Source organism: Pseudopipra pipra, chromosome 2 (assembly GCF_036250125.1).
Source record: "Pseudopipra pipra isolate bDixPip1 chromosome 2, bDixPip1.hap1, whole genome shotgun sequence".
NCBI classification, from domain to species: Eukaryota; Metazoa; Chordata; class Aves; order Passeriformes; family Pipridae; genus Pseudopipra; species Pseudopipra pipra.
In genome coordinates, this window is record NC_087550.1 from 18,809,051 (window position 1) to 18,831,267 (window position 22,217).

At 39.8% G+C, this 22,217-nt stretch overlaps 1 long non-coding RNA gene across 1 annotated transcript in view; it reads right to left on the reverse strand.

Annotated features, from left to right (window-relative positions):
• Positions 1-579: 579 nt before the first annotated feature.
• LOC135409103 (uncharacterized) overlaps positions 580-22,217 on the reverse strand; it is a 128,727-nt gene continuing 107,089 nt past the window's right edge. Inside the window, exon 5 of the long non-coding RNA XR_010428020.1 lies at positions 580-7,823. This is a non-coding gene — a long non-coding RNA (uncharacterized LOC135409103). The remainder of the gene's footprint in view (positions 7,824-22,217) is intronic.

Below are 22,217 nucleotides of genomic sequence, written 5' to 3' on the forward strand. Positions count from 1 at the left end.
GAGCCAAGGCCACTCCTCTCCGTGGAGTGGGGAGATGCCCACAGGGCTGGCACTCATGCTGCTGGGGGTCCTTGGAGCTCCCTCTCCCATGGTGGGGGGCTGGGGGCCACTGCCATTTCATGTGTCCCTGCCTCTTTAAACTGATGTAAAATACTGCCTGGCTCTCATCTTTCCTATACTGCTATTAAAATACCCACCAGGTCCCCAGCTTCTTTCGTGCTTTAGTTCCTCTTTTTTTATGGTTTAGGTTTAGATGTGACATTTTCCTTGGTTGTGTGAGACTGCTGAAGGTATTTTGCTCTATTTTAAAGCTGTCAGTGGCCTGTGTTTAGATTTCTGTGTAGATTACATGAGACGAGTGAGGTCGGATGGTTTATAGCTCTTTTCCTCCCCGGTGCCTCCCTGTGCTGTGAGTCCTATAACCCAACACATTGGTATTTTGGCCATAAAAATGATGCTATGAAATGCAGCTTCTTATATTACTAATGTCACTTTGTCATTACTAATGTTCATTGATTTCTACTAAAAATCCTTCACAAATACTAAAATGCTATACAGAAAGATACAAACACCCAGAGCACAAATGAAAAATGGCATTTATTTTTATTGACACAGTATTTCCTTGAATCTGTTCACTGAAGCCACCTTAAGCTGTTTCAGAATATTAAAAAAAAAGCACCACTCAAAGGGAGTTTAGATATAATTCAATTCTACTTTTAAACACTCTTCCTTGTCAATATAATATGAGGTGGTCTTGGTTTCAGTGAGAATCTTCCTCTGCTCTTGCAGAGACTCACGACACTCAGGACAGGGTAAACACAGATTTATTTACCATGGATTATAACTCTCCACATAAAAATACTCCTCATTGGCCTACCCTAATAATTCTGCACAACTGAAGAGGTATTCTAGGAGGGCTTCAGTGCAGCACTATAATAAGAAACTGCAGAATCGTTTATCATTCCTGACGGCAAAGATTAAAAAACTCACCATTTATTTCAAATAGATAAGTATGACACCTTAACAATTCTGTCTTTTCCTTAGTGCAGACTTTTCCATTTCAAGCCCTGACAATATTAAGGAAGAGATTCATTGGAGTTCATCATACAGCCTGAATCCTTTGGAGCCAAAGTATTTATAACGATGTAAAAGTGGCAGTGTCAACAGTGATTTAAATCATTTAGTCACTATGATAAACACTGTGTTGCCCTAAAATTTAAGAGACACACTGAGAGCATAAGTCATCCTGAATAAAAAACAAAGTCAGTGGCAAACCCTTTGGGTTTGCAAAGCACATCGTGACACAAAATATAAAATTGAATGAGAGGAGCTAACGATGAAGTCATAATATCCACGAGATAAATGCTCATGATATCTCATGAACCCATGAGATAAAGACAGATGTCCTGTGTGAATGCAGTACCTACCTTTATACCTGAAGAAGTCATCACTGCATTTATCAAGTAGCGCAATATAAAGTACAGACAAGATGTTTGATGCTTGCCTGACAGCAACGATCAATCTGTTAGATGTAGCCTGGGATAAATTAGAAAACAAGATATGGAGAAAAAAAAAATCAAACTTCCATCCTAAACTTCAGTACTTTATATCAAAGTAGGAAGACATGCAACAGAATCAGGGAAGGCAGAAGATGCCACTCAAGTTGGCTGAAAGAGAATAAGAGAATTGATCAGAGAGTGATCAGGGAAATTAGCAATAAGGCAATAAAAAATGTTAGAAGGAAATGTTATGATCTCTCTCTGGAGGCAGATATAAATTCAGAAGTCATTTCTAGAGGCTTGAAGAGAAGAGTCACTGGGAAAAGAAAGCAGTTAGGTCTCCATCTTGGCACACAAGATACAAGCAGGTCCTTCTGTAGGACATCACATCAGGAGCTGGGAGAGCAGAGTAAGAAGAGAGAAGTGAAGAAGTATCCTCAGCATCTTGAGAGATCTAATGGCCAACCCATGCTATAAGCAGTCTGTCCAATATTTCTCCCTATTCCCTTGGACTTAATCCCCAAATTTACTTCCCTTCTTTCTAGCTAAACTTGTCACTGTCTACACCAACCAAACAAATCACGGTACTTCTCGGGGTATATCTCACTAGCCAAAACACACAGTACCAAAATTGTTCTGTGTAAAAAGTCCTCACCAGTAAAATTCTGATTTCTAAGTTGTAATTTTAAAGAAGTGTTAATTTTCATACATTTCTGTTCACTTTTCGAAGAGGATAAAAAAATAAATATCCACACACTGAACAAGCCGTAGAAAAGTTGGTTACTATGAGGTTTGTCAGAAAATTTCTTGTCCTCTTACAAGACCCTTCCAAGTTCTTCAAGGCCAAAGTGTCTTCAGTGTTTCTTTCTTTTCAGCAAATTAGGAATTAAACTGGACTCTCCTTGGAAAGTTAATTTTCAATCAATTTTGTGTGCAGCTGCCTAAGTGTGATGGAAAATGCCCTTCAGCAATTTTCATATTCCAGCCAGTGAGTTGTGGTTCTGAAAAAAAACCCCATAAAGAATAAATGAGAGGCCACAAGGGTGATACAAAAAGTATTCAGAAATGTACTTATAACATGGACCTGGATGCTATAAGAATGAAAATTAGTAGCTATTTCCCCCCAACTTTTTAGATTCATAAGGAACACTTCAAAACGATTGAAAACTGTTGGTTGAACTTGGTATGAAGCCAGCGTGGACAGAAGCAACATAAAAACAACAAATGGCAGCAGGAAAGTTATCCTCAGAGCATTTTCATTATGCTTAAGTAGATATATGAGTGCTTGCATAAGCCTGCAGTGCACTCTCATTGTCAGAGTGTGTTTCTACACAGTCTGGTTGCAGCAGCCTCAGCCTCCCCTGCAGGGATCACTGAGTCAGCGGCAGGGGCTGAGAAGATATTTAGGTGAGCATGAGTCAGGTTCAGTGGCTAAACATAATAACTTTCTTCATCTCCCCCCAAATAAATAAAAACATAATCCATTTCTAGGTTGTAGCTTATTGGTATGGTTGAATTGTTTGGAAAACATACCAGCAATGGCTCAGCTTGAGAGAACTGCCCTCGGAACACCACAGAAGAGCCTCTTTTTTTTTGTATGGCCAGAAACAGGAAATATGCCCTCAGTTTTTAGGGAGTAGTCTTGAAAACATTTACCCTCTGGTAAATATATAAATATAAACTTAAACAGAGGAAAACAATTCCCTTAAATGAGACCGTTTGCCACAGTGAATAATATAAATATAATATAGGGGGTTTTATAAACCCCTAGCTTTTGCCTGATTGCTTTATTTATTAAGGAATTATTTTAGTTATTAAAGGATTGCCCACTGCCTTGAGCAACGTTTGGCAGAAGATGATATAAGAAGCTTTGTGTTTGTTGAACAGTTATACTTCAATATACTTCACTTGAAATGTTATGATTTTCATGTTTAAAATTATTGTTTCAAATGTCTAATGGAAGTTTTGCAAGGCACAACATGAAAGTTCAGCAGTCAGGTCTGGTGGAGACAGGAGTGGAGGACAAAACTGAGCTCTTGAGCTCTGTCTTCTGCTCTGTTTGTGCTCATCACTGGTACTCAAGACAAGCAACCAAGAAGCAGCAAGAAGAAAAAACTGCGAAGCAACGTCACTTCCAGTGCTTGTGTCCCTCAGGCTGTAAGACATTGCAGTGAGGGGTCAGTGTCCTGCTGTAACCCAGAGATCCTCAGTCATTTATGGACCTCACGGAAGAGATGCACTCCCTGGCACAGGCTGCAGTACCTCTGTCCTGCTTCTGTTTGCACTGTGGCTGAGAAACAACTTTTTTGGTGCTCCTTTTTCCATGCCTCTCTTTCCATTTCTGTTACAGCTGTCAGTTGAACCCTGCTGATCCTGTTATCCTGTGGGTAAATGGACTCTCCCAAATTCCTTCGAGCTCCTGCTTTCAAGTAGGAGAGACAAAGAAATCTCTTTCCTTTCTGAGATACTTTATGCTGTGAAAAAAAGCTGTGAAGAAGAGTAAAAATGTTAAATGAGACAACTAAAGGTTTTTTATTAGCCAATGAGAAGTGACAGACTCCCCTTTACATCCTGTGTAATGTGGTTATCTGAGTTTCTGTGTGTTTGGAGCAAAGCATCTGCAAATCCCTGGCAGGCTGCTTTGACTTTTTTTTTGATTTTGCATTATTTCCTTAAGACACCTCCTGCTTTTTGTTTTTAACAGCACATTTGTTGATTCTTCAGAACACAGAGATTTTACCTCTTGCTTTGGCTGCTGGCACCAGTTTGAATTGGCAGCAGTGCATGAGTCAGAGTATGAGTCTCACTGCTTTGCAGTGGTGGCTACATGGGGCTGCTCACTGTCTGGGGTTACCAGTCAGGGCACGCATGGGGTGCTGAGACAAACCCATCTTCCTTGGCACCTCTTCCTGGCCAGTGCTAACTCCATTTATTTGGGTTGACTTTTGAATGCCAGATAATCAAAGCAAATTCAAGCATTTTGCACTATTGGACCACTGTTTCTTTTTCTGCCCTGTGATTTCTGAAGGTATTTGGGGAACTACAGCTGAAATCAGTCTCTGAAAGGAATTGTCAGGCCACCAAGGATTGCAGTGGGAATTGGATGCTTATGGGTCTCAAATGGACTTCTCTGAGCTCTGCACCTCTCTCCAAGTACTACCTCTGGTTAAAAATCTGATTCATGCAGCTTTATTTTTCAGGGCAGATGGAGAAGGACAGAAAAGAGATTAGTTTTAGAGCTAGCTTATCCTGAGGTGATAGCCCCTCGAAATGTCAGCACTATTGATGTATTGATATAATTAAACACGTCTACCGAAATGTCACTGCTGCTGTCCAGTGATCTGATGGACGGCTCTGGTTGGGGGGTGTTCTTAAACAGCACAGACAAATTGTTGGGATGCTGTGGTCTCCATTAGATGTCCCCTTGGTTCACGAGTGATGAAATGTTACTGAAGGCAAGAAGGGTTAGTGAGTCTTACATAAATGATTAATCTCAGTGTCTAATTGCCCTAGCCATCTCTAATATGGAGTAGTTTCTCATGACCTTTTCCAACAACTCCCAGTTTTTGATACATTCTACTGCCTACACTTTGCTTTTTTAGCCTTGATTGAGCAATGCACATGGACTCCCTTCAGCAAATGAATGACAAAGGACATGGTCTCTTTGTTTTAATATGGATTTTATTTATTTACTGGAGGTACGGAAATCTGTTCACTGGCACTCGACAACGTCTTACTCTTCAAAGATGATGATGATGGGATTTCCTCCTCAGTATGAGTTACACCTTCCATTGCTGTTCTGCCACAGGAAGGCTAACACACAGTGGCCCAAGGAGATTTCTAATAGGAAGAACTCCCTACCAAATATCAGAAAATACACAAAGTTCAGTGTTCAATTTAGGAAAAGTAGGCCATGAATCTATCCTCCAGACATACTGCACACCTATCTTAAAAGGAAGAAAGGAGTTAAAAAAAAAAAAAAAGAAACAGAAGGACAAAAAAGAATGCCTAGCTCTTACCCTGGCAAGAAATGTTCCAGGAAATGAAAATCTTATAACTGCTGCCGCTTGTCAAAGACCTCATGAAAAAGAAATGGAAGACAGTCACTTGACAGAGCTTGAGACAGAGTCAGACAGAACTTGAGATGAGTTGTGGGACCCACTGCTCATTTTCTTTTTCCTTTGCTCATTGAGGGAATTGCTTTCACCAAGCAGTGCAAAATATTAGGGCACATGCAGACAGCATTCTCCTGGAATTTGTGACAAAGTGCTGTGTAGCAGTGTTAGATTCCACTGTTATGTGCAAGATCTGTTTTTGGAGATAGTTTGTAATTTTGCGGGCCTATATTGCAAAAATAGGATGAGCCATTTCAGCTGTCATTCTCATTAATTATTACACTTTCTAGTATTACTGTTATTTGTTGAGGCTAGCCCATTTTTTTCCTAAGCTTTTATTTTTCAAAAATGTAACCTCTTGCCCAGACCCACAAACCTCAGGATGAAACGTGCAGATTTTTCTTCCCTCAAAAGAAATATAGTATTTAAGTTTTGATCTCCTTTAGTTTTGGGTGAAATATTCCAACTTTCATATAAAAAAGCCCAGAGGTGCAGATGGAGTTCCTCCCTACTTCCGCTGTATAGCAACGATAGTTCTTAGAGGCTTCCAAGCAAAGATGAATGACCTGTTGTGACAGACATCATCAAACATAGAGCAGGAGACTGTATCTACCACAAAGAGATTATTTTCTAGATGGAGAAGCTGCATAAAGGACAGCCAAAGGAAAGTATTTTTAGCTATATTTCACAAATAAGGAAACGAGAAAAATGTTAAAGCTTAAAACTCCTTGGATACATTGAAACCACTGGGAGCTTCGTGGATTATTGCTTGAATAAAGCAACATAACCTATGTCACACAGGAAGCCTTTGGCAAAGAACTGAACAGAGAAATTGCAGAACCTGTGTCAGAGATCAAGAGTCTAGCTTTCTTTTTGAGGAAGAAAAGATAAGAGGGAGTGAAAAATTCATGTCCATGATATATTGTGCTGATACACATAAGCAAACAATTAGAAGGATAAAAGAATACAGTTATTCTGGAAAGTTACTTGGCAAAAAGAGTTTTTCTGCCAATATTTGGTGAAGCATCTGTCCAAGTAGGTAGAAAATTAATTTCTTGTTTGTCTAGGAGTTTTTTAACCTGTCCTGGACCTTGCAAGAATTGGTGATGCAATTGTAGAGCAGGATGGAAGAGCATTGGTAGGCTTCCTTCCAAGCTGTTCTTTTTTGTTCACTCAGTAACCTTGAGTGTGGCTTGAAATTGAAATGGGAACCACCAGAACCAAAAGCATACATTCCTAAAATTTGAACTTCATAGAATCACAGTAGGGTTGAAGCTGGGAGGGACCTCCAGAGCTCTTCTGGTCCAACCACCCTGCTCAAGCAGGGTCACCCAGATCCAGTTGCCCAGGACCACGCCCAGACAGCTTTTGAATATCTCGAAGGAGGGAAGCTCCACAGGGTCCCTGGGCAACCTGTGCCAGTGCTCAGTCATCCTCACAGGCAAAAAGTGTTTCCTGGTGTTCAGAGGGAACTGCCTGCGTTTCATCACCTCCTGTGCTCATCTCCTCTTGTTCTGTCACTGGGCGCCACCAAAAGCAGCTTGGCTCAGCCCTCTTTGCATCCTCCCTTCAGGTATTTATATCCTTGAGGATCCACAGGTTAGAAGCTTGAAAATATTCAATATGTGCATCTTTACACACATATACAGCTGTTTGGAATAGCCTGGGGTTGTCTTCTGTTGTTATTGTCATTGTCTTGTTTTTTTACACTATTTTGGAGGGGTATCGTTTTTCTCAGTGGGAAGTATAGGCAGAGGTTTTCTGGGTCAGTCTCACAAAGCACTTCACTACATTTTTAGGTAACAAAATAGTTTAATCTTTAAATGCTACATTCTGTTAAAAATCTGGCTACAGTCCTGCTGTATGAAGCACTCATACAAATATATTGCAGATTGAGAGCAGATTAGAATATGCAGTATGCAATGAAGTGCAAGCTATAGCAGAACATTTAGGACAGACATGAACCTTCACAATGCCAATTCCTCAAATCTGGAGGAAAACAGACCATTAAAAGTTATTTCATGTGATTATTCTGTGATCAGCCTCTCCTCTTTCAGTTTAATGTTCTCCTTTTAATTACCTTTAGTAAATTTACATTTGATGAGTGTCAGCTGTTCTGTTATTACCTTTACCAGCATTTGATTATCTCTTGCAATGCTGTTCTAGTCCAGATGTTTTTTCCATTCCACAGTTAAAATGTCTTGGATGTCTGGAACCAAAATGGAGTAAGAAATAGAAAACATATAAATAAAATACATAAACTCTGTAGCTTTGAGCTTAGAGCTTATCTCATAGAGATTTTTTTTGCTAAGTGGTGAATGGGAAATGAAATCTGAAATACTGAGGAAATACTGCATGGAAGAAATGAAAAGAGACATTTCCTTGAACAAGGTATAATTACAACTAGATAGAGTTAAACTAAATATTGTTGCTATACAGTGACAAACCTGAAGAAAGAACATACTTAGCCACTTACTGTATCATTATGACTCTAGTTAATGCCCACTGCTGCCTTTTCAGACAATTACAACCACTGACCACGAAGCAAGGTCTAAATGAAGTCTGAATCCTCCTCTGAGTACAACATTTACCTCCTGTAAGAGGTAGTGAATGAAACAGAACATTACTGCACGTGAGGCTCTGTTTAGATCTCTAAAGGAAGAATACAGAATTAGCAAATTAAGCTAAGGGTTTGTTTATTACAAACAGGTTGCATACCTTAACTTTTCCCAAAGGATTGCATAACTACACATCCTAAAATACAGATACACACACAGACACATGTACACACACACACACACACACTTGACCAAACTGTAGCCAGACAAATTATAGCATAGTATAAAGAAAGAAACAGCTATAAAGCAAAGTAGGAATACACCCTGGTTCATAATAACTGTGGTATTGGCACATGGTTTATAGGTAAGCATAAATGGCCTTTTCCTCTTTTTACTTCCAGTGGCTTTTAATATTTTTTCTGCTGATGTTCTAGGAACATAACCTTTAACCACTGATTTGTAACAAAAATTACTCTTCCCATAGTTAGTACAGAAAAAAGAGGCAGACACAAGGTAGAAAGACTGAAAGCCATCTGTTTGGGGAAGAGTGCAGAAGATAGAGCAGAGAATATGAGGACAGTTATAGAAATAGGAACTACAGACATGCTAAGTGAATAGAAACAGTATTGGTATGTCCAAGGAATCATAAGAAATAAAGATACATGATTTTTCATAATGGACCAAAGTCTAGATCACAGCCAGTGCTAATGCCACAGGCTGTGGAAGGAAAAGGAAAGTGAGCACTGTCAAGTTCCAACTTTCCTATCCAGTCTTGATTTGTTCAGTGCTCAGAGACCTAAGCTGCAAAAGCGTTTACAAAGATGAAAACAATTCTTCTTGCTCAAAAAATTATTGCACTGTAAATTCATGAAAAGTTATCTTATAGTTCACAAATGGAAGCTTCAGGAGTAAGACAATACCCACATCATCTCTAATCATCTACTGTGTAATACGTTTATTTGCAACCATTCTATTCACTTGGCTTTACATAGGATATTTAAGTTATTTGGGTCATAGGTTCTCAGGATGTTATATAACATAGAGCTTTTTTAGACATCTTTCTGCTCACCTTTAATTCCCAATAGCAAATAACTATCATCCCTGTGGTAATTTCAGTGAAGTTTATATAGAAAAAATAATATGAGAAAAATCCTTAACTTCCTGCAAACCACTCCAGCAGCTGAATAAAAGAAGTCAACATCCCAGGACCGGAGAGTTTTGCGTAGGTCACCTACATGTGCTAACATAGGCTTCAGATAGCTAAAGAAAAAAAGGTTTGCAAGGTTGCAAAATGCTCAGCTGCAGGGAGAATGTAACATATGTGGTTCTGTCAGTCCCTGCAGCATATTGACATTTAGATAAAAGAGAATGTATTTAGTGGGAATTAATTATTTCTCACAAGGTGAAAGAGTTTCAGACACCCAGTAGGGAAGAGTGACTTGTACATGAGAGAAAGTGAGGAAGTTTGTGACAAGGCAATTCAAGATAAGAGGACAAGGAACTAGTGGACTCTAACTCACACTTCTTTTGCTTCTAAAGTTGCATTGCTTCTTCCAAAAGCCAAATTATGGTGGCAGGAGAGCTCATTGTTGTGGTTTAAGTTTGAAAGCACAAACACATTTGGACATCGAAGAAAATACCAGTGTTTTGGTTACCCTTTGACTTCCTCTGAAAAAGAACAGGAGCAATTCATTCACTCAGAAGAGAACTTCATGAGTTATTTTCTGTGACATCAGGGAGCAGAATTCACTGCTAGATTCCTGTGCCTTCAGCACTTTTTTCCTGTGTTTCAAGGAAGCTCAGCTAGCCATTTCTTTATCCATGTCTTTATTTTATTTGTAACTAGAGGTTTCCTGTTACCTGAAGTAGAGATCTTACCCATCAATACATCTCTTTGTTATCATTTTTGAACATAAGAAAGAATAATTGATGACATTGCTGTATAATTCTACATGTAACAATTTCCTGAGAGCTAAAGGCTTTTCTCTCTGGTGTTTTAGAGATTAAAAAAAAAATAATCATCCCATAAGCTCAGGTCATAATTGAAAACACACTACTTTCAATATAGATTTAAGCTCACAGAGGAATGAATGTCTTTAACTCAGGTAAATCCGGCCCTGCAGTCCCCCCTTTTTCACTGTTACCGCCCATTAGCCACCACTTTGAAAACAGCAGAGAAATTATTTGATTTCATAACCAAATAGCTGAGCAGAAACCATTTTCTCCAGCAAAGCTTTTACATTTATATTTAAATGAACTGCCTGTGGCTGGGAAGTTCTGCCTCATTTAAAGACTGGAGTTAAAAAGCCCTACTGTGAGACACGGGGCAATGCAGAATTAGGAGATCTGGATGAATTTCAAGTGTCTCAGAGACAAAAGAAAACATACCACTTGTATTTATACCACATACCACTTGTGCTGAGGCTGAGTTCAGAGAAAGGTCGGACCAGGGTAAGTCTGGTCTCGTGCACAGAGCCTGGCCACCACAGGGCTGCCAGCAGCTGGCAGGACTGAGTGAGCTCCAGGACAGGACTTGCTTCGGTGCAATCTGATGTGACTCTAAGCAATACCAGCTTACACTCCCTGCAGCTCACACTGCAAACATGGCCTTTGGGAAACTTTGAAGAATAATGGGAAACAGCTCAGAACTCATCCAGCAGGTAATGGAGCAATGAACTAGCTTTGGATTCAAAGTGATGGATTGTAGACCTGTCTCTTTTATTTCCTCAGCAAAGCTATAGTTATCAAAGAGATATTAGCTTAAAAACCAATTTAGTAATATTATTGTATCATGCTTGGTCCTCCCACAGACATTTTCTTCTTTACAAACTGCTTTACAAACAGGGGCTAATTATTCTTTATACCACACTTCTTAGGGAAAAGAATAACAATCTTTCATCTCTTTATAGTAAAGGAAACTCAGGTATGGGAGTTATTTGCCAAGTGTCTGTAGGATATCAACTTGAGAGACAGGAGATGAACTAGCAGTGATTGGTGATCCTACCCAGCTGTGGACGGAAGTGATCTCCTGGCAGGCAGGACCCACTGCTTGGATTCATCCTCTTCTTTTCCCACAGGGATGCTGGTGTTCTCACTCCATGACAAGTCACTGTCATTTCACAGGACATAGAATGACAATATATAACTGAAGAGTAACGCAGGAGGAAAAGGTCAGAATAAGGCAGAACCCCTCTGGAGAAGTCTTTCAATAACTCGCTCTCCCTTTGTGTGTGCTTCGTCTCCAGGTGTTAAAACAAGCAGGTTTCTGCTCATACCTTTTATTCACTCCTTGCCTCAGGTCCCTGGTTCCCCAGACAATTTTCCCAGTCAAGTGTTAGGAAAAGTACCAAGTACTGAGAGCTCCTGCTGCAGACTAAATGCAGTTATTCTGCATCGGCAAGTGGCTGCTCATGCTGAGCCCTGCAGGGGAATAGGTTACATGGGCACCAAGAGGAGTAGAGAGAGAAAACGCCAAGGGAAATTTACTTGAGTGGGGAAAATATTGCCTTCCTGGCTGCTTCTAAAAGTCTTCCTGCTCTATTTTATTGCTGAAGAGAAAAATTTAACTGTATGAGTGTGAAAGTTTGCAGGGAACTGGAACAAAATGTATGCCAAAACTGAGTGGCCACCAAGCTTTCTGCTACAAGTTGAAATAAAAGTGAGACAAAGGGATAGATTCCTATGAAGTAAAATCTCTTTTGCTGGTAATATGTATGCATTAAAATGGACAGAAAGGTTATGGCACTGTGCTGCTGGCTGTCTTAGAGAAGTAAAGCCTATTGCCACCTAAGTGGGAGAGAAGGCAGGAGCAGCAATGGAGTTTGTTGAGGGGGTTGCATACCAGTCACTGTATTTGTCAGCCCTCCAGGAAATCTTCACACTGGTGTTTCATACTCCTAAAAATTCTGAGATAGTGGTTTTAGAAAAAGGAAGCTGGAGTTACTATTTTCTCTATTTCTTTTCCCTACTTCTGTTCAAAACCTTCTTTTAAAATGGAAACATATGTGTATATATATATATATATATGCATTACTTACACCTACGTATGTTTTAAAATATATATTGTTTTAATTATATATACATATATACAGGTAAAAGGAAGACAAGGAAAAGTAGATAGACAATGTAAAAATAAATTTAACAGAAAATACTCCCTATATTCACTGTGTTCTGTAAGATGCAATTCAGAATTTATAAATTGCTTAGAGGTCCCTTCTCCTCAGCTATTCTCCTCACCTCTTTCTTTCTGAATTTCTACTAATTTCTGCCCATCCCCAGTGACTACTGCTGGCACTGTTATTTTCATTAGCTACCTCCAGATAGCTCAGGGCAACATACATCTATTTTTACTCATCCTGATGTAATACAACTTCAAAAGAATACAATTACAACAGTTACCAATGGCTGAACTGCAAAAGATCAGAGCCAAATTTTCATTTTCTTCCATTAAAATGTCATTAAAGTTTGTTATTTTTTATGTAACACTCACCCTAGGCAAGGTCTAAGCAGAGAGCCTGGACTCTTATTTAAGAATTTTCCCCTTAGTCAGTAGAATAGGTATTACAGGAGATATTTTTGCTAATGCTGGCTGGCAAATTTATTTTGGTGGAAGTTAACAGCAGCAGTAATTGATAAAAAAAATTGACAAACAGCAAGGCCTTCACTTTTGGAAACATATTTCAATCTTCAAACAAATCACTCACCAATTTATTTGGAGAAAATTCCTTTCATGTCCTAGTGCATCTGTCCCCTTTAACAATAGTTTATAAGCCCTTGGGAAGAGCCTTAAACAGGAAAGCATGCATGTCATTACAACTACTCTTCTTCAAAATAGGATGACTCCATTTAAAAGGTTGATCACTATAACGGTACTCCAGAAGTGATTTGCAATGAAAGGCTTATGATGGCATCTGGCAACTAAAAGAGCAGAAGGAAGCATTTCTGAAGACAGTATATTTTGAAGAAAGCACTATGTGTTCTCAACTTCATTCCTTCCCTTGCCTATCTCTTGGACCCCAAAGGGAGATGAGTCCAAATGGTGCTGAGGGAATCCAAAGTGCGGATATGGAGGTGTGGAGGTCAGTGATGGTTAGAAGAGGAGTTGCTTGAAGGGCACAAGACACCTTGAGCATCTCTAAGACTTCTGATATACTGCAGTCCCACCAACTGTTTGCATTCTCCTATTTTATAATTACCTGGTTTTTGCCTCCTAAACAACAGGCTAACCCATGTTCTCCATGGGTCTCTGCCTTTCAGTGTGCCCTGCCCATGGTAATGCTTAAGAACTTCGTTTAAAAACAACTCTATTTTACCATGAGTTTTCAAAGGAATTAACTTCCTTAAACCTGTGTGGACTGAAAAATGTGCCCCATATAGAAACAAGTGCCCCATACATACAGGGATCAGTACATATTGACCATGTTGACTAATGCCATCACCATTGATTAGCCATCAGAGATTCAACTGGTGGAAGAAATACTGGAAATGGGATGTCATTACTGCCTCATCTAAGGAGTTGCTAGTCAAGGCTGAGCATGCACTGTCTTTTACAGTAGGCATCAGTGTCATTTCTGTGGAAAGTTGATTAAGTCTGGAACATTAAAGCCAGCAATGTGTTTTTCAGATGGCATCTGGTGGCACAGTGTAATAGACTATATTATTTGCTACATCATTGCTCATGAAATATTGTTAGCAGGGTGCAGATCATTCGTCCATTAACGCCCCGTGAAGTCACCTTGAATCCCATGTTTCCAGAACAGTGGAAAAGACTTCTATTTCACAGCTGAAAAATAAGCCATTTGGATGCTTTTAAAGTGTCTAGTACAGAATTTAGATATTTCAACAACACTCTCTCACCTATCACAATTTTTCAGCTTTAAGATCTCATCTGGAAGAGATGCAAATGTCACTTCAGTTGGTCTGAACAAGTGGTATACCAGAAGTTAATATGACCCTTTGACTCTTCGGTGATAGTTCTCTACAAAGATATTTTTTAAAGTATGAACCATACATAGATAAATATATATATTATATCAATCTATTATCCATTTAATCATGCTGGGATGTGGAAGAAAATGTTTAATTCTCATCATTTGTCGCAGCTCCAACACACCATTCACATGAATATTACTATCTATACCAGAGAAACAAATCCCTGAAATCACACAGCAGCTAAAGTAATCCATTCAGAGAATTTTCCTACCCACCCAGTTTGGAAGCTGATGGCCAGAGAGATGCACAGCTTTGAACTCTGATGTCTGCTATGAGAGGTCATGGACAAAATAACGATGATCTATCAGTCCAGATTTGTCTGGAATTGCAATAGTCCTTCCTCCTGCCCTCCCTCTCCCCTACTAGTGAACATTTACACAGTCTTATCTTGAATTTCGACTTGCTATTTCCAGTGGTGAGCAGAGTAAAATGAGGGTAGTTCACACTTCTCTGAGCTACTGTGTATGTCTGCTTTGCTGGGGATGCAGCAAGATGGTGCTGTCCTGGTTCAGAGAGATTTCCTTTGCAATTAAAAGCTTCATTTTAAGAGTATGAAAAATTAATGTTGTCAGAAACTGATGGCCTTCTAAAGGTTGAGTGCACTAGAATTGATTCGACAGTGATGTCTAATTTCCAGGAGAGAGGGAAGTAACCATGCAACAATTTTACAGCTCCACACTGCTGTAATGTTTCACTAAGAACTACACAGAAGGTCAAAAAGAGTTAAATATTGAACAAAGGAATTAAAAAGGAAGGGGTTTCTTTGAGCAGAACTACATAAAACCTTGGAAACTTTCTTTTCTTATTGAAAAAATTTACACCTTTTGAAGTTCAAACAATGTCAAGAATCGACTCTGAACTTTGATATCAGCTGTGAGACACGAGCGAAAAAGAATGTCCATTACTCAGATTTATCTATAATTTCTGCATGGCTGGCATCACTTGATTTTTTTTTTTTGACATTTTTCTTGATGATAATTACCATGTGAAACCCTTGGGACAGCTAGCATAAGCCACACAACTAATACTATTCTAATGCCACTCATACAATTGATAGAGGCACTGAGGGCTAAGACCAGCCTCATATACGTTGCAAAGGATTCAGTAAGGAGTAAGAGATGAGACTGAGAAGAGTCAGGGCCTCTGCAGTGAAAGAGCAGCCAGATGAAAGCACTAAGGGTTATCAGCAGTCTAGAGTACGTGGTCTAGCAGGGGAGAAAGAAAAGATCCAAAGAAAGGAAGTAGCACAGTTGAGTTGATTACAACAATGGGAAGATGACACAGCAAGTCTTCAAATATGTAAAAATCTACTGCCAGTGAGACTTAGTCAAGAAATAACGGGTTTAAACTACAGCAAGGGAAGTTAAAAAAAATGAGAGCCTTTGAATGCTAAGGATACTTGAATGACTTGATTGGGAAAAATGAGGACTGTGTAAAAACTGTTCAAAAAAGACAATTGTTGCCAACATCTGATAGAAATTTGATCCTGGTGAGGCTGTGAGAAGGGCCAGATGACTGCTTTTAGCTCTTGTTTATTGCCCTTTATTACATCTTTATTGCCCTTGCACATTATATTCCTCACTAGACTACCCACTGCATATTCCTTGAAAGCGTGGCTCTTTTGTTTCTCTAGATGCTCTAGCTAAAGTAACATATGGTGGAGCCTGCCACTGCCTTTTGTTCATATATTTTTCTGCTGAGGAGAGCTGGTTGTGCCCCCAGCCTCTTTTAGCGCTATCCAAAAATGGGGAGCATAGACAGATATCTGAGGAGACACTCAGCTGGTGAAAACAGGGTGCTTAGTCCCATTTTACACCAGAGATCTTTTTCAAGGGCACACTGCCTGGCCTCCAGCTGTCACTCCAGAAGGACACAGATCATACCTGTGTGCCCTGCATCAATATCCCAGGCACTCCAGGGCACCCTATGCCTCAGCACCTAAATTCCACACTTAGCTTTTTTGGTAGCTACAAGTTACAGTTAAAAAACCTGTTCCTCTAGAGTGGCAACTACTCTGCTACACATGTTCTGACATTATGACTGGTGAGACAGCCCTGCTTCAGCACAGTGCATAGTCATGCTAGGAGTGTGCAGAGCAGGCAGAAGGGAACACCTGGCCAGCCAAAAAAGGAGCAAGGCTGCATGCTTGTCTGTATAGGTGTAAATGACTACAAAAAACTGCTGTAGGAAACCACATCTAAACATTTTTGCTATTCATACTCACTCCTCTGGGCAGCACATTCCCTCGTTTGCACATATTAGCTGCTGATCTGATAAGTAATCCTGCTGAAATCAGTAAGATTATTATAATAAAGTCATTTGGAGTTCTAATGACTGTGACTGAGTTAGACACACTCACTTTAGTGTGTCTCTTTAGAGTTTCTCTCTGCCTTTGCCCAGGTCTCTGTCAGAAGGATTTTGCAGTGGTAGGGCTGGTGCTTGCAGGCTAGCTCATTTGGTAGGAGTATGAAATGTGGTGCTTCCATCTTCTGTGTCTTCATGATGTTATTCTTGGTAACAACCTAAATTAGCTACTAATTTGCTTTACCTATTTTTGATTTGAGGCTCTATTTGTCTAAATATTCCAAATAGAATGAGTCACGAGTACCTGAGTTTAATGCTTTCCATTTTACCAGCTGCAGATATATGTCATTATGTAGAAAAATAAATATTCTACACTGTGTGTACTTTGATGCAAAGCCATTGAAGCGTTTTTGTCATTGCCTTCAACGGGAACATGATTAAAATTCTTATAAAGTGTTCATTAAAACCTCAAAATACCTGTGGAAGCCTGTGATAATTAGTTCAATTAAAACTGTATTCTGAAAACCAACTGCAGTAATGACAGCCTGGGATTCAGTGATTTTGTGTAGTAGTAACTCCAAACTTTGCTTAATCTGCATGCTGAAAGCAGAGGCTATAGTCCCCCCTTCCTTGGGGATAATTGTCATGAATATAAGCTAATGAGCAATCACCGGCACTATCAGGCTTCACGGCTCCACTAAATAGACTGAGATAGATTTATGAGAGGGATTTGTGAGCACGGGTGGGTAGAGCTGGGGGAGCTGCGCCAGCCACCTCCTTTTCTTGCCCATCAGTCTCCCAGACTCCAAAGGGAGTCGCTGAACAGCACAGGAAGCAGCTCCCACATCGCCGCAGTTTGGAGTCAGTGATGTCGCCAAACCCCAGCACTGGATGCAGTGTGTTGATGCACAGTTTAGCTCCTGCCTCCTAGAAGAATAGAAACAACTTGCTCAGCTCAAGAAGTGGGACTTGCTTAAGGCAAAAAGCCTTATTCCACCAGGTTTCCTTGGCATTTCTGGCTCAGTGAACACTGAAGTGGTGTTATTGAGGGAGGAGTCTCTGGAGTGTGTCTGATTACAGGAGGCTTTTAGTGTGAGCTGGGGATGCAGCAGAGTAGAGATTCATCATCTTTGCCAGTGCTCTCGAGAAGGAGTGGGCTGAACAGAGCCAGAGCACAGACTTTCAGCTGCCAAAGTCCAGGATTAACAGCAGCTAGACTTTGCCTTTACAGGATGGCTCTGTGCAATCCAACCTCTCGGCCCCAAAAAAGGATTTTTCCAGTAATAAAGCAGCTGTCAATAGAAGCCGTTGTCCTCTCATTTGTTCCAATGGAGGTGGTACATTTTTCTCCTTTTACTGTGCTTTTACTGTACTTTCTCCTGATCATCAATTTTAATGGATGGTTGACTAGCTTCAGAAAAATCCAGTCTGGCTTTGGTGAAGCTTTTGTGCTCTAAAAAGAATGTTCAAGTTCGATGTGGAATCTGTATAAGACCAAAACATCTTGTCTTTGAATCAGGGAAATTCAGTAGAGTCTGCCAAGTTTTGCTGTGCAAAATTGGATTATTCCATACCTAACATGCAGTCAAAATTCACAGTTGGGAACACACAGAAGCGTAGCCAAAGCATGCAATAAAAAGAGCTGTGTATCTCCTATATGTTAAAATAAAACAATATTTTTGGATCCTTTAGTCTAACATTGGAGCATTTAGTAATCATTGCACATAGTGGTCTTTTTTACTCTTGTGATTCATTTACAAGGCACATAATTTAGATTTCTTTTCTTTTTTTTTTTAACTTAGAAGTTAGTTATGTGACTTGTAAACATTCTGGGTTTCTAATTCCTATTTCAGTCACTTTCCTTGTGACTTCTCTAAAACCATACTTCTCAAAGATCCCTAAAATACAGTTTTCATCAGCTGATGCTCTTAGTTTGAGAGGGTTAATAACTCACTTCCTTCTCAGCTAAGCTGTTTCATTTTAAACTTGTTGCCAAAGCATAAGGGAAGTTCAAGTTTAGAGATGTGCAATCTCACAAAGAATCAGTTTTAAAAATTAATTGAAAACATACACCTTTGGTCACTTTCAACTTACAAAAATCAGAATAATTTAGCATGCCAGGACCAGAAAGATCAATCTTTTCCAAATGTGACCAAAAAACATCTGAGAACAAACAGAGTCAGAGGATTGAGAGTAAAGGTTGTTGGAATGGCAGAGAAGTTGGGTGCAGCCAATTACAAGGACTTCTCTGGCAATGTGCTATCCCATAAATCAACGTGATCCTGAGAGGAAAGAGGAAAATAGGCCCAGGAAACATAAAGGTAGAATAAAGACAAGGAAGCTGAATGTGAAGAACAAGCATTAGATTGTGAGTACAGATAAACTGTAATAAATATGAAGGTGGGTAGCTTAAAGACAAACTGTCTTATCATTATCTTTTGATTTTCCTTCTGTAATGTCTCATTTGCTGAAAGTTCTTCAGCACCACTAACAGTAATATCAGTCCATTAATAACTCCTACAGCACTGAAAAATTTCTTTGCTGTGGTGTTGGTAAATGATGGGGAAACAGTTCAGTACTCCATGTGTATAAGTGGTTCTCTAACATCAAATCCTTGGGTTGAGGGAATGAAATGAAATGAACTTCCTTATCATGTTTGACACTCATTGTTTTCATTTACTTTCTGTATTTTTTTCCTTCTGATCTTTTAAAATTATGATATATTCCGGGTTCTGCAAAACCAAAGTACAGATCTCTTTCTTTTTAAAATTTTCTGCATTTTTAAACACCATCACCTCAGTGCTTTCAAACTTCAAAATAAAAATCGGAGCTGATACTTCCCACAGTGCCTTATCAGGAGACTTACTACCCTTGTTTCTGGTCTCTGGTAACCTGCTGCTGATTGTTAATCACAGCTAGTTTCTTTTGGTCTTCCAGAGGGATCTGGAGGTGTTATCTCTCTTCTGCTTCACTACCCAGTTACCCTTTGCTGTCTGTGTTTTGAGCATCCACATTAAAATTCAAACCATGCACAGAGCAAAGTCATAGAGCTTTAATCTTGGTCTGAAGTTAGTCCTGGATCCATCACAACTGACACTTGAGGTAATTTGACATTGAAAAAAAGAGTTATCCTAGGCCCCAATTCTCATAGCACTGCCGAAGCTGAGCAGTAAATAATGAACTGTACCATCTAATTGAATTAGGCACTAGAGCTCAAGGAGCACTTCTTGAGAATAAGCATATGAAACTATCAGTGAACAGTGACGAACAACTCAGAATGGAGTTTCAAGCTGGACAACCTTGATGTTTTAGCTGGACTCCTTAGGAAACACTCAGTCTTCTCGTAGATCTTACTTGACCTAGACAGTGCTCAAATTTCTCTTAATTACTTCAGATTACAGCTACTTAATATGTTTAATTACATAATCAACTAAACACATCCTGTATGCTGCTCATTGTGACCTAAAAAAAAAAATTAAATAAAGCATAATTCAATAACTGTTAAATAATCTTTTATAATGTTACTACAACAGTTCCTTTGTAAGTTACTAATCACAATTATGCAGATGTTAATTAAGGTTATTACTGCTCAGTTTCTATTGACTAGGGAAAAACTAATTCATAGGCACAACCAGCTGTATCATGTTGCCTTAACAATTTTAACTCTCTACACTTATGGAAATAAGAAATCAGGACCCTTATGGTACACTGCAGTCATTGTAAAGATAATATACATTTTCTAGAGAACAGTCCTTACATACCATTTCCCTTCCTTATTTATCTGCTCTCATTTTATTTCCTAGTGAAGAGTTGAATCTTTTCAAATGACATTAATGCAGGAAAGGTGTAGGGAGGGTGGAGTGGAATAGATGTGAGTTTCTATCTGATCTGAGCAGTGGATGTTAGCCGGGGTATTCTCAACCCTGTTTTAAGAACTTCTCTTCTTCAGGAGTCAGTCGGTTTGTAACAGGCTGAATACCACACGCCCCTTTCACATTTCTGAGGGTGCCTCTCAAGTCATTCCCTTACACGAAATTGTTTCTCATTTTTTACTAGGTTTGATGGCTCTTTTATATGCCTAAAAAAGTGTAAAGGGGCTGTGCATAGTAAGGAGTTATGCATCCCAGTAAGTTCACAAAGAATATGGAGTGAGTAATTCATTACACGCTGTGAAATACCCACAGGTCAGAAAAAACAGCAAAAAATGCTGATGCTTTGCAAGCAGTGGCATAGAAATATTTGTAGGAGTAGAAAAGAAAAAAGGTAGAGTAATGCAAGTGGAAGGAAAAAGGTACAAAAATGTCACCTAATTCCTTGTCTCAGTGACACACACTGTCATCTCATTGGAGACCTATAACTGCTCAAGTTGCCCTGCAAGTGGATAAAAAATGTCTAAAAATTTCAACAGCAGGTTGAGGAGGGTAAAATGAACTGTTAAGGTCCTGGAAAGTGCATGGCCACGTTCACTCACAAGCAAGAGCCATTTGTCAATATTACTGGAAGCTAAGCAGAAGCATCAAGCAAAGCCTGCAATTAAGGCCAGAATAAAATGCTGCAGCACGTGGCCCTCTCAGGAGAGAGTGATTTCAGAGTCAGCAAAGGCAGGCACATCTAGTGTCAGCCTGTGCACAAACACTGGCATCACACCATTTGCACAGAGCAGATGCTGCACAGACTGAGCTAAGCATGGGTGGTTTGAACTTAGGCTTTCTAATTGAAGCCTTTGGATGTGCTGCTGGGACAGCCATGCCAAAAAATAGGCAGCCACTGAGTGAAGTTCAGCAGAACTTCGGTGGGGCGAGGTTTCCTCCTCTTTAAACATTTATGTACTAACTGAGTAAACACTGGACTTGGTAGTGTCTTTCATCACTCAAGTGAGACTTTGTTTTCCCTCACATCAGAGCTCATTGCAATCTCCATGTGTCAGAGCAATGGTCCCAACTGTGTGGCATTGGGACATGTGAGCCAAAGATAGGGCAAGTAACCCCCCAGGCATGTGTTTCTGGACACATGTGAAAATAAATGATCCCTTCCCAGGATTACACCGAAGCTGTTGAAATTGGGAACCAAGTCCTGCCTCTGAGCCACCCCATACTGACAGAGGCAAGCCTACCCTCCCTCCCTCCCTTCCCTCCATTCCTCCCTTCCCTCCTTCCCTCCATTCCCTCCATCATCCCTTCCTTCTTTCATCATCCCTTCCTCCCTTCCTTGCTTCCTTCTCTCAGTACTCTCCCATTTCTGGTTTAGTTGTAAACACCTCAGTGAAAGGGCAGTTGCTTAGCCAGGGTTTACCCAGCAATGCCAGAGTATTATTGTAGTAATAAGGAAAATAACCAACTAAGCCTTACTCAAACTACTGGGAAGTACCAAATTAAGAGACAGAAACAGATTCATGCTCTCTATCTCCCAAGTATTGATTCATCCCTTAATCAATGGCTGTGGCCAGAGCTGCAGACTGTCCTAATTTAGTTTAGGTCTGTAGCCACTGTTGTCCTTTAGATCAGACTGCCCTGCAGAGACTGGGGCAAAACTTAGTCCTTGTCCCTGAGCTGTAGACACTCTCCCTTCTTGACTGAGCTTTGGGTGCTAGATACATGGGCTCACGTTTTTAATAAATATCTTTAATTCAACTCAGTCAAGTCCCTAAGTTTTGAGGTGTCTGCAGATTCTGTGTTAGCTGTTAAATGTATTTCAAAAGTATGTGGAAAGTAGAAAAATCTATCGATCCCTTAGAGCATTCAATTTGCCTC